We start from the raw sequence: 12,649 nt of genomic DNA, 5'->3' as shown, positions 1-12,649 counted from the left end.
TTAGGAAAAGAGGAAGTCGAACTGTCCCTGATTGCAGATGTCATGATTGTATATTTAGAAAACCCCATCATCTCAGCCCAAAATCTTCTTAAGCTGATAAGCAACTTCAGCAAAGTCTTAGGATGCAAAATCGATATGCAAAAATCACAAACATTCCTATACACCAATAACAGACAAACAGAAAGCCAAATCATGAGTGAACTCCCATTCACAATTGCTTCAAATTGAATAAAATACTTAGGAATCCAACTTACAAGGGATGTGAAGGACTTCTTCAAGGAGAACTACAAACCACTGCTCAATGAAATAAAAGAGGACACAAACAAATGGAAGAATATTCCATGCTCATGGATAGGGAGAAACAATATCATGAAAATGACCATACTGCCCAAGGTAATTTGTAGATTCAGTGCCATCCCCATCAACCTACCAATGACTGTCTTCACAGAATTGGAAAAAAACTACTTTAAAGTTTATATGGAACCAAAAAAGAGCTCACATTGACAAGACGATCCTAAGCAAAAGCAAAAACAAAACAAAACAAAACAAACAAACAACAAAAAAATCAAAGCTGGAGGCATCACGCTACCTGACTTCAAACTATACTACAAGGCTACAGTAACTAAAACAGCATAGCACTGGCACCAAAACAGAGATATAGACGAATGGAACAGAACACAGGCCTCATAAATAATACCACACGTCTAAAACCATCTGATCTTTGACAAACCTGACAGAAACAAGAAATGGAGAAAAGATTCCCTATTTAATAAATGGTTCTGGGAAAACTGGCTAGTCATATGTAGAAAGTTGAAACTGGATCCCTTCCTTACACCTTATACAAAAATTAATTCAAGATGGTTTAAAGACTTAAACGTTAGACCTAAAACCATAAAAACCCTAGAAGAAAACCTAGGCAATACCATTCAGGACATAGGCGTGGGCAAGGACTTCATGACTAAGACACCAAAAGCAATGGCAACAAAAGCCAAAATAGAGAAATGGGATCTAATTAAACTAAAGAGTTTCTGCACAGCAAAAGAAGCTACTATCGGAGTGAACAGGCAACCTACAGAATGGGAGAAAATTTTTACAATCTACTCATCTGACAAAGGGCTAATATCTAGAGCCTAAAAGAACTCAAACAAATTTACAAGAAAAAATCAAACAACCCTATCAAAAAGTTGGCAATGGATATGAACAGACGCTTCTCAAAAGAAGACATTTATGCAGCCAACAGACACATGAGAAAAAGTTCATCATCACTGGCCATCAGAGAAATGCAAATCAAAACCACAATGAGATACCATCTCACACCAGTTAAAATGGTGATCATTAAAAAGTCAGAAAACAACAGGTGCTGGGGAGGATGTGGAGAAATAGGAACACTTTTACACTGTTAGTGGCAGTGTAAACTAGTTCAACCATTGTGGAAGACAGTGTGGCGATTCCTCCAGGATCTAGAACTAGAATTACCATTTGACCCAGTTATCCCATTACTGGGTATATACTCGAAGGATTGTAAATTGTGCTGCTATAAAGACACATGCATATGTATGTTTATTGTGGCACTATTCACAATAGCAAAGACTTGGAACCAACCCAAATGTCAATCAGTGATAGACTGGATTAAGAAAATGTGGCACATATACACCATGGAATACTATCTAGCCATAAAATGGATGAGTTCATGTCTTTTGTAGCAACATGGATGAAGCTGAAAGGCATCATTCTCAGCAAACTATCGCAAGGACAGAAAACCAAACACCTCATGTTCTCACTCACAGTTGGAAATTGAACAATGAGAACACTTGGACACAGGGTGGGGAACATCACACAGTGGGGACTGTCATGGGGTTGGGGGAGGGGGTAGGGATACATTAGGAGAAATACCTAATGTAAATGACAAATTAATGGGTGCAGCAAACCAACATGTCATATGTATACACATGTAATTATTGCGGGAAGTCAGGGATCCTGAACAGAGGGACCGGCTGAAGCCACAGCAGAAGAACATAAATTGTGAAGATTTCATGGACATTTATTAGTTCCCCAAATTAATACTTTTATAATTTCTTATGCTTGTCTTTACTGCAATCTCTGAACATAAATTGTGAAGATTTCATGGACACTTATCACTTTCCCAGTCAGTACCCTTGTGATTTCCTATGCCTGTCTTTACTTTAATCTCTTAATCCCATTGTCTTCCTAAGCTGAGGAGGATGTATGTCACCTCAAGACCCTGTGATTATTGCGTTAACTGCACAAATTTTTTGTAGAGCATGTGTGCTTGAACAATATGAAATCTGGGCACCTTGAAAAAAGAACAGGATAACAGAAATGTTCAGGGAACAAGGGAGATAACCTTAAACTCTGACTGCCAGTGAGCCAGGTGGAACAGAGCCATATTTCTCTTCTTTCAAAAGCAAATAGGAGAAATATCACTGAATTCTTTTTCTCAGGAAGGAACATCCTTGAGAAAGAGAATGGCCCCTGAGGGTAGGCCTCTGAAATGGCGGCTTTAGGGGTGGCTGTCTTTTATGGTCGACGCTGAAGGGATGAAATAAGCCCTTGTCTTCTGTTGCACTCCCAGGCTTATTAGGATGAAGAAAATCCCACTTAATAAATTTTGGTCAGACAGGTTGTCTGCTCTCAACCCTGTTTCCTGGTAAGATGTTATCATGACAATGCATGCCTGAAACTTCATTAGCAATTTTAATTTCACCCCGTCCTGTGGTCCTGTGATCTCACCCTGCCTCCATTTGCCTTGTGATCTTTTGTCACCCTTGAAGCATGTGATCTCAGTGAACCACACCCTATTTGTGCACTCCCTCCCCTTTGAAAATTGCTAATAGAAACTTGCTGGTTTTACGGCTCAGAGAACATCACGGAACCTGCTGACATGTGATGTCTCCCCCGGACACCCAATTTTAAATTTTCTCTCTTTTGTACTCTTTCTCTTTATTTCTCAGACCAGCCAACACTTAGGGAAATAGAAAAGAACCCACGTTGAATATCTGGGGTGGGGTTCCCCCCAATATGTAACAAACCTGCACATTGTGCACATGTACCCTAGAACTTACAATAATAAAAAAAAAGAAAAAGCAAAAAGAAGACAAGACCAGTTATAAGCTGCCTACAAGGGTTTCAATTTTTCTTTAAGGATATATATATATGCTTAAAGTGAAGAGATTGAATAAGATACTATGTGCAAATGAGAAATCAAAGAGAGCAGGGTAGGCATTCTTATATCAGACAGAATACACGTTAAGTGTCCCGACAAACAAAGAAATTTATTGTATAATGATAAAGTTATCAATTTATCAAGAGGGTATAACAACTATAATAATATATATATATATACCTAATGCCAGTGCATCTAATGTGTAAAGCATATATTCAACTCAGGAAGGAGATACAGACAACAATACAGCAATGGTAGACGTCTTCAGTACCTGGCTTTCAACAATGGATACATCATCCAGAAAGAAAATCAAATAGAAAACATTGAGCTTGAACTACATTTTAGACTAAGGGAACTTAACAGAAATTTACAGAATATTTCATCCAACAGAAGCATAATACACATTTTTTTTTCAAGTGTACTCAGAACATTCTTCAGGATAAATCATATATTAGATCAGAAGACAAGTCTTTACACATTGAAGAAGACTGAAGTCATATCAAGTATCTCTTCCGACAACAATGAAAAAAAACTAGGTATCAAAAACAGGCAAGAAAAAAAAATGAAAAGTTAAATAAAAAATATCTTGAAACAAGAAAAAATGGAAACAAAGCATACTAAAACTTGTGGGATACAGGAAAAGCAGTTCAAAGAGAGATGTTTATAGTAATGATTGCTTACATAAAGAAAAAAGAAAGCTCTCCAATAAATGATCTCACTTTACATCATAAGGAACCAGAAAAAAAAAAAAAAAAAAAAAAAAACAGAGTAAGCCTAAATTTAGCAGAAGGAAAAAAATAATAAAGACTGGAATAAAATGGAGGCAAAACAACAGAAAATATTGCTAAAATTCAGAGTTGGTTTTTTGAAAAGATAAACAAAACTGGCAAACTTTTAATTAAACTAGGTGGAAAAAAAGAAATGATTTAAATAAATAGGATCAGATATGAAATAGGAGAGTTTATAATTTATAACACGGAGCTACAAAGGACGATAAAAATAACTACTAGGAATAATTACATGTGAAAAAATTGTATACCTACAAGAAATGAATAAATTCCTAGCAACCTTCATGATGCTGATTTACGATGAATTGGAAAATCTAAACAGGCCAGTAATGAGTATGGAGATTAAATCAGTATTTTAAATTATCCCAACAAAGAAAAGCCCAGGACCAGATTGCTTCACTGTTGTATTATACCAAACATTTAAAGAAGAATTAACATCAAGCCTTCTCAAACTCTCCCTCAAAACTGAAGATGATTGAATACTTCCAAACTTATTTTTCAAGGCTAGCATTACCCTGATACTGCAAACAGAGAAGCAAAGTAAATTACAGGCCAACATCACTGATAGATTCCTTTATACCAAAATAGGTATAAAAGAATATACGTCAACATAGTAAAGGACATATATGATAATCTCACAGTCAAGATCATATTCAATGGTAAAAAACTGAAAGTTTTTCCTCTTACAGCAGTAATAAGACAAGAATCTCCACTCTTACCACTTCTATTCAACATAGTACCAGAAATCCTAGCCAGAGCAATTAGGCAAGAAAAAGAAGTAAAATCATCTAAATAGGAAAGGATGACATAAAATGTCTTTGTTTGCAGATGATATTATTTTATGTAGAGAAAAATCCTCAAGACTCCAGCAAATAATTATTACAACTAATGAACAAATTTAATAAACTTTCAAGGCACAAAATAAACATCTGTAATTCTGTTGCATCTCTATCCACCAACAGCAAACTGTCCGAAAAAGAAATTAAGAAAACAATTCCATTTACAATTGCATCAAAAGAGAAAAATACTTAGAAATAAATTTAACCAAGGAGGTGAAAGATCTATGCACTGAGAGCTATAAAGCATGGATAAAAGAAATTAAAGATACAAATCAGTGAAAAGATATTCCATGTTCCTAAATAGGAATAATTAATTTTATTAAAATTTCTATACTTAAGTGATTTACAGATTTGATGCCATACTTATCATAATTCTAATTACATTTTTCTCAGAAGTGGAAAAAAAATCCTAAAATTTGTACAAATCTAAAATGACCCTGAATAGCTAAAACAATGTTGTGCAAGAACAACTGGAAGCATTAGACATCCTGATTTCAAATTAAATTATAACTCTATAGCAATGAAAACATTATGACAATACCATAAAAACAAACACAAACACATATACTAATAAAATAGAATAGAAAGCTCACAAATAAAGTGATATGTGTGTATACACTATATATATACACATACATATACTTATAGAGAGAGAGAGAGAGAGAGAGAGAGTCAACTAGTCTTCCACAAAGCTTCCAAGAATACACAATGAGTAAAGGATAATGTCTTCAATAAATAATGTTGGGAATATGTTGAATATCCATATGCAAAAGAATGAAACTGGACTCATATCTTATACTATACACTAAAATCAACTCAAAATGTATTAAAGAAATAAATTTAAGACCTGACACTGTGAAACTACTAGGTGAAAAATAGGAAAATATTCCTTGACATTGTTTGGGCAAAGATTTTTTGGATATGACCTCAAAAGCACAGACAAAGAAGCTAAAAGCAAAAATATTACAAATTATGCCACATCAAATTAAAATGTTTATTCTCACCAAAAGAAACAATCAACACAATTAAAAGGCAACTTACAGCTGGCGAGTGCAATGGCTCACGCCTGTAACCCCAGCACTTTGGGAGGCCGAGGTGGGTGGATCATGAGGTCACGAGTTCAAGACCAGCCTGGAGAAGATGGTGAAACCCTGTCTCTACTAAAAACACAAAAATTAGCAAGGCATTGTAAGAGGTACTTGTAATCCCAGCTACTCAGGAGGCTGAGGCAGAGAATTGCTTGAACCTGGGAGGCAGAGGTTGCAGTAAGTCGAGATCATGCCACTGCACTCCAGCCTGGGCAACAGAGATGGGGCAAGACTCCATCTCAAAAAGAAAAAAAAAAAGGCAACTTATAGATAGGACAAAATATTTGCAAATCATGTACCCAAAACAGGTTAATATCCAAAATATATAAGGAATTCATGCAAGTCAACAGCACAAAAGCATGTAACATGATTAAAGAATGGACAAAGAATCTGAATAGACTTTTTTTTTTTCCCCCAAAGAAGAGATACAAATGGCCAACAGGTATATGAAAAAGTGCATAATATCATCAATAACCATTGAAATTCAAATTGAAACCACAAAGAGATATCACCTCATCATACCCATTAGGATAGCAATTATCAGAAAGTCAAAAGAAAGCAAGTGATGGTAAAAATGTGAATACTAAAGAGCCCTTGGGCAATGCTGGTGGAAATGTAAACTGATAGAATCACTTACAAAATGATTCTCTTAATTTACATTTCCACCAACATTGTGGAGATGCCTCAAAAAAACTAAAACTTTATCATATGACCTAGTAATCCCACTTCACCACTTCAGGGCATATATATATATATATATATGATTTACATATTTGATGCAATACTTATCATAATTTTAATGACATTTTTCTCAGAAGTAGAAAAAAAATCCTAAAATTTGTACAAATCTAAAATGACCCTGAGTAGTTAAAACAATGTTGTGCAAGAAAAACTGGAATATATATATATAGACACAAATATGCAAATACATATATATGCGTGTGTATGTGTATAAATTCACCTATGTATGTGTGTGTGTAAATTCACTGTCTTGAAGAGCTTTCTGTACTCCCATACTCCCATGTTCATTGCAGCATTATTCACAATAGTCAAGCTATGAAACAAAAGCGTATATTGACAGATGAATTAATTAAGAAAATTAAGAATATTATTCAGCCTTAAAAATAAACTAAGTTCTAGCATTTTTGACAATGTGGATGAACTTGTAGGACATTATGCTAAGTGAAATAAGCTAGACACAGAAAGACAAATACTGCATGGTCTCACTTATATGTGGAATCTTAAAAAGTTGGGCTTATAGAAACAGAGTGGAACGATGGCTGTCAGCGACTAGAAGAGGGGACAAATGGGGACATGCTGACCAAGGGGTACAAGCATTGAGTTACAAGATGGATACATTCTGGAGATCTAGTGTACAGCACGGTGACTATAGTTAACAATATTGAATTGTGTACTTGAATTTTGCTGTAACAAATCTTAAATATCATCATCACACACGCAAAAAGGTTAACTATGTGAGGCGATAGAGATATTAATTAGCTTAATTGTGATTATCCTTTCACATTGCACATGTACATGAAATCATTGGATTGTAAACCTTAAATATATACTATTTTTATTTGTCAAACAAAAGCGCTGTTAAGGAATATAAGCAACTTTCTGCAAATTCAGGCTGAGTTTTTCTGCTAAATCAGTTCATGTCAAGTAAGCTTCCTCCTAAATGAATTCATGTGAGGTCAACTTGCCACCACATACATGAGTTCTAAAAATTCGTTAAATTTTTAGCACTGTTTTGACTTCAGCAATGTGGGAAAAAAATTCTGAAATTGTATAATATTAGCTGTTTTCTATATGTATTCACTAAAATCTGAGTTTAATAGTATATTCTCTTTTAATGTATGATAGCTTTTAAGGACTAATAAATAAAAGGTATATATAGTACTATATAAGGACTTGGTGTATCAAGTTATAACAGAATTTAATTCACTTTAAAAATATGAAACAATTACAATAATTATAATTGATTGAATTTTGAAGGTCTCAGTATCCTGAATTTTTTAAATGGTATTATTTCGTGCACTTTTAAAAGACTATATTTAAAACTTAGGACATACAGAGTGAGGCACTCACTGTGACTTTTAAGTAATTGCTTCTTCATCTCCATGAGTGGCACCATCCCAGTGGAATGCAAAACTGGTTACACTGAAAAGGATAGTTTCTGCAGCATTGTTTTCTGTATAGCACCTTGTGATACTTGCACTTTTTGCATTGAAACAGTCTACTCTATGGGCACTGGTTGTATCAAAAGCCTTCTATACATAATGTGAAAGTTTCTTCAATTGTGAACAGCACAGTAGTAATAGTTAGAGCTTTATTACTTAGTTCTAATTTGTATTGATGGCCTAAAAAAAGTAGCATGCTTTGCAGTTCTATGAAAGAAAAGATTATAAATGGAGATTAATTATAATTTTGCTAGCTCAGTACTTGTAAAACTAAAGCAATTTATATTCTTTCTCTTAATGATCTCCATTCCTGATTGCAGTAATGTAATCTAATTGTGATTATGATAGTATCTGAATCATGTGGGCCTCAATGTGATTGAAACTACTCTTTGCATTAAAAAGTAATTTTGGAGTAATGATGAAAAGTTACTGTGGAAAATTGGCAAGTAATATATTTTACTCTGTATCTTAAGTTTCTGCTTTCATTTTTGATTATATCTCATAGCATGGATAAGTAAGATATTATATCAAGGATTTATTACATCAAAGCCTTATCGGTGATAAGTATGAGTATGAGTATCAAGGATAAGCATGATATTATTTAAATAGAAATGCTATGGTTGAGTCAGAGAAATGACTGAGAAATTAAAATGCTAGGATAAGGTTTACTGAAAGTGGAAACCAAATAACAAGGAGGAGGGAGGGCTCAATATTGCACACATATGATAGCCAGTAAAAAGAAATGCTGTGGGTGTTTTAGCTGACACAGCAGATGCTATTTGGATAGACATTAAGGAAAATACGGATAGTCAGGTATTTTGTGAATGTTGAAATACCCCTCCAGGGCAGGAAGAGAAAATAGACAGGAAATGCTTTGTGTTATTTTGTTTTGTTTCTTGATAAAATACCCTCAGCAGGGTTGAAACTTGTTTAGGCAAAAAAGTACTTCACATTTATGCACAGTTAAAGATGATTCGCAAAATCGTGCTCTGGAATTTGAAAAATAAGTCAATAAAAGTTAATTTTCTAAAATATTTACTATTGAAACACCTAGATAAGTATTTATTGTGAAAATAGAGGATTTCAAGGGAGGTTATTCTGGGAAAGGACATTTTTGAAAGAATGCAAAAACCACAAATAATATTTTTCTTATAATCATAATGAATTTGTTGGAAAAAATTACAATTTAAAAAAGTGGTGATGCATTTAGTAGTCATTTAAATTATGATCAGGGATAAAGCTGATATACTTTAAAAATGAGCCTAAGCAAAATTATGCTTGAAATATCCTGAAACAGATATTACATAAAGATAATTGAATTGATAATAGATAGTAAAAAGAAAGACGCTAACTAATAGAAATCTATCAAAATTTTGAAGGACAAGTTAACATTTTTTATAATAGAGGGTATTTGCTAATCCCTCAAATTATAGCATGGGTGAAATAAGAATACCAAGGAGGTAACTTCCCCATGATACCCAATCCAAATGTAAGAAAGGATGTCTTTCAAACCTTCATTTCTGAGTGACACCACAGGGGGAAAAATGGATAAACAAGAAAAGAAAATACAAACTCATTTTGTAGTTACTACTGACAGTGAAAACAATCCTCTTGCCCCCTCCCTAGAGTCTGTGAAGATCCATTTTAAAATGTCTCTTGAAGCAGTGATGTGACTCAGGAGAAGAGAAGGGATTGCCTATATGTAAATGACTCACTGTTTCTAGTAGAAAGAGCCACATTAACTCTTTCAGACCACTAGAATCCTTTTACCAAATTACATTTCTTTCTTTCTTTCTTTCTTTCTTTCTTTCTTTCTTTCTTTCTTTCTTTCTTTCTTTCTTTCTTTCTTTCTTTCTTTCTTTCTTTCTTTTTCTTTCCCTCCTTCCTTCCTTCCTTCCCTCCTTCCCTCCCTCCCCCTCTTCCTTCTTTCTTTCTTTCTTTCTTTCTTTCTTTCTTTCTTTCTTTCTTTCTTTCTTTCTTTCTTTCTTTCTTTCTCTCTTTTTCTTTCTTTTTCTTTCTTTTTTTTTTAGTGCAACAAATTGTACTGAAGAAGTAATGCAACTCCATGAAGTGCATCATTTCCTCCCATTCTGTCTCTGATACTTATGTACAGATAAGTGCCTTGTCTATTGCCATTTTTAGACTCACCCTTTAAGAGGAATACACTGTGAAATAGATACTCTCCAGGCTCAGTCAAGAAGAGAATATCTTGAGCCTCTATGGTACATTACGGTCAGTTATAATAAACCAGGGAGGGAAGTGAGCCTCCTGCCATAATGACTATAATATGATGACCCTGTAACAGACAGATGTATCGAAGTGTAGCACTGAAACTTTTGCAGTTTTTCTTTATCAGAGATAGCTGTAAAAATGTCCAAGATAGGCAAGACGCTTATTTCTTCCCACCCTCCTGGTGAACTTATATCCCAGCATGGAAAGAGGATGAGCCTGTTCCACCTCATTTCTACTTTCTTGAATGAATTCCACAGTCTTCTCACTTCAAGATAGAAATTCCATCTTTTTTATTCTAGTGAATCATGGATCTTTTTGTCATCCTTTCTTAAAAGAATATGGCAATATTTGGTAGTACATCAATTGTTATATTATTGAGCAAAAACTCGACATATTAAGCCTTTCAGGGGACTGTTGGTTGTGGGAAAGTCTTTGTGGGAAGCTTATTTATTTATTCATACACTCATTGGTGTATCTATAAGTTACTGCAATTGACAAATGCTGAAATAAGCATGGGAGAAACAAGGATGATTCCTCTGCACATGGGTACTTAATCCTAATGCCTACAATCTAATGAGGCAGTACATCCATTGTGCTCAGCGCCTTCATTCAATCACTCCCACACTGTAAAATGAAAATTGGAGGGCACTAGACAAACACAGGAGGGCCACATCTAATTTACTATTGAGGTCAGGGACAGTTCCTAGAAGAAGGAACTGGATAACTTAAAGCTGCGGTGGAAAATGATGGAGGCCAAAGTGAGTCCCATTTCTATCTCTTCAATGTGTTTACATGGAAGAGGAGTTAAAAGAAATGTTAAACACATGGTGTACCATTTTACCGTCAGTTTTGTTGAGTGAGATGGCTGTGTGTTACTAATTCTTAAGAGGATACAGTGAGATAAAAATATAATTTATTATTTTACATATTGAAGACTCTCTTTCTGCTTCTCTTTAACTTCAGCTGCTTTATTTTGTCTCTGGCAACTCAGCAACTACCTGCTTGTGTACTATTTCTCCCAGAAAATTGGTTATGGCTACTGACATGTAGCTCATGAAAAAAACTATAACCAAGTTATTAATTTTTTTTTTTTTACTTAAGGTAGTGAATGCTCAGCACAGGCTAGACTTTAGAATCACCTGGGAAACTTTTCACAAAATAATTATGCTTCACCTACACTAAATAAACCGGGAAACTAGGAGAGCTGACCAAATAACAATGAAACAACAAACAGAAGGACCACATTCACTCATCCCATGAAAGCAACACATTCATTTGATAGGCTGAAGGGTCCAGCCTGTCAATAACGGCAATGCAAATTAAGCCTATGTAAAAAAAGAAGTATGATAGTATTAGCATCTATTCTCACCAGCTCCTTTTTGTTTGTCCTTTGTTTGTTTGTTTGCTTTTGAGATGGAGTTTCACTCTTGTTGCCCAGGCTGGAGTGCAATGACGCAATCTTGGCTCATCACAATCTCTCCTCCTGGGTTCAAGTGATTCTCCTGTCTCAGCCTCCTGAGTAGCTGGGATTACAGGCATGTGCCACCACCCCCCGCTAACTTCGTATTTTTAGTAGAGACGGGGTTTCTCCATGTTGGTCAGGCTGGTCTTGAACTCCCAACCTCAGGTGATCCCCCTGCCTCAGCCTCCCAAAGTGCTGGGATTACAGGCGTGAACCACTGTGCCTGGCCACTTTTTGTTTTTATTAGCAATGTTAGGTGCATTAATAATAAATCTTGCAGACAACGTCTCAGCATTTCCTTTTATATTTTGACCAGGTTATGACTTCACAACTATCAGAGCTAATTTTGACTTAGCCCCAGGTAATCATCTCTCTAGTCTAGAAATTAACGTGTTTAGTATTTTGGAATTAGGAAGATAACTGTTTAATGTCCATAGCTAATATTCATGATGTCTGAACTTCAGTGGCAAGGACCATGAAATCGTGGCATATATTTGGTCAATTGGAGGAATAATATTTATCATGTATTGAACTTCTATTCCAATGACCATGCTAAGTATTTTTCATGCATAACCTCACTTAAACCTCAGCTATTATTGTCCTCATTTTGTATACAGGAAGCTGTGACTCAGAGAATTTTCATGAATTTAGTGAAGCAACACAGATCCTGCAAACCAACATTTAAACCCAGGGTATGCCTGCCCGCAGAGACTATATTTGTCTCACACTGCCATACTGCCTCTCCCTATAGAGAACATTGAAACATTCTTTGGAAAAGTCATGCAGAAATTCCCTCAAAAGCTAGGGCAACTCTCTATAACAAGGGACAGATAACTGCAGTTATAGTCACAGAACGACTCAGTTATGTTTGAC

Source organism: Papio anubis, chromosome 10 (genome assembly GCF_008728515.1).
Source record: "Papio anubis isolate 15944 chromosome 10, Panubis1.0, whole genome shotgun sequence".
NCBI lineage: Eukaryota > Metazoa > Chordata > Mammalia > Primates > Cercopithecidae > Papio > Papio anubis.
This window is presented reverse-complemented; position numbering follows the sequence as displayed.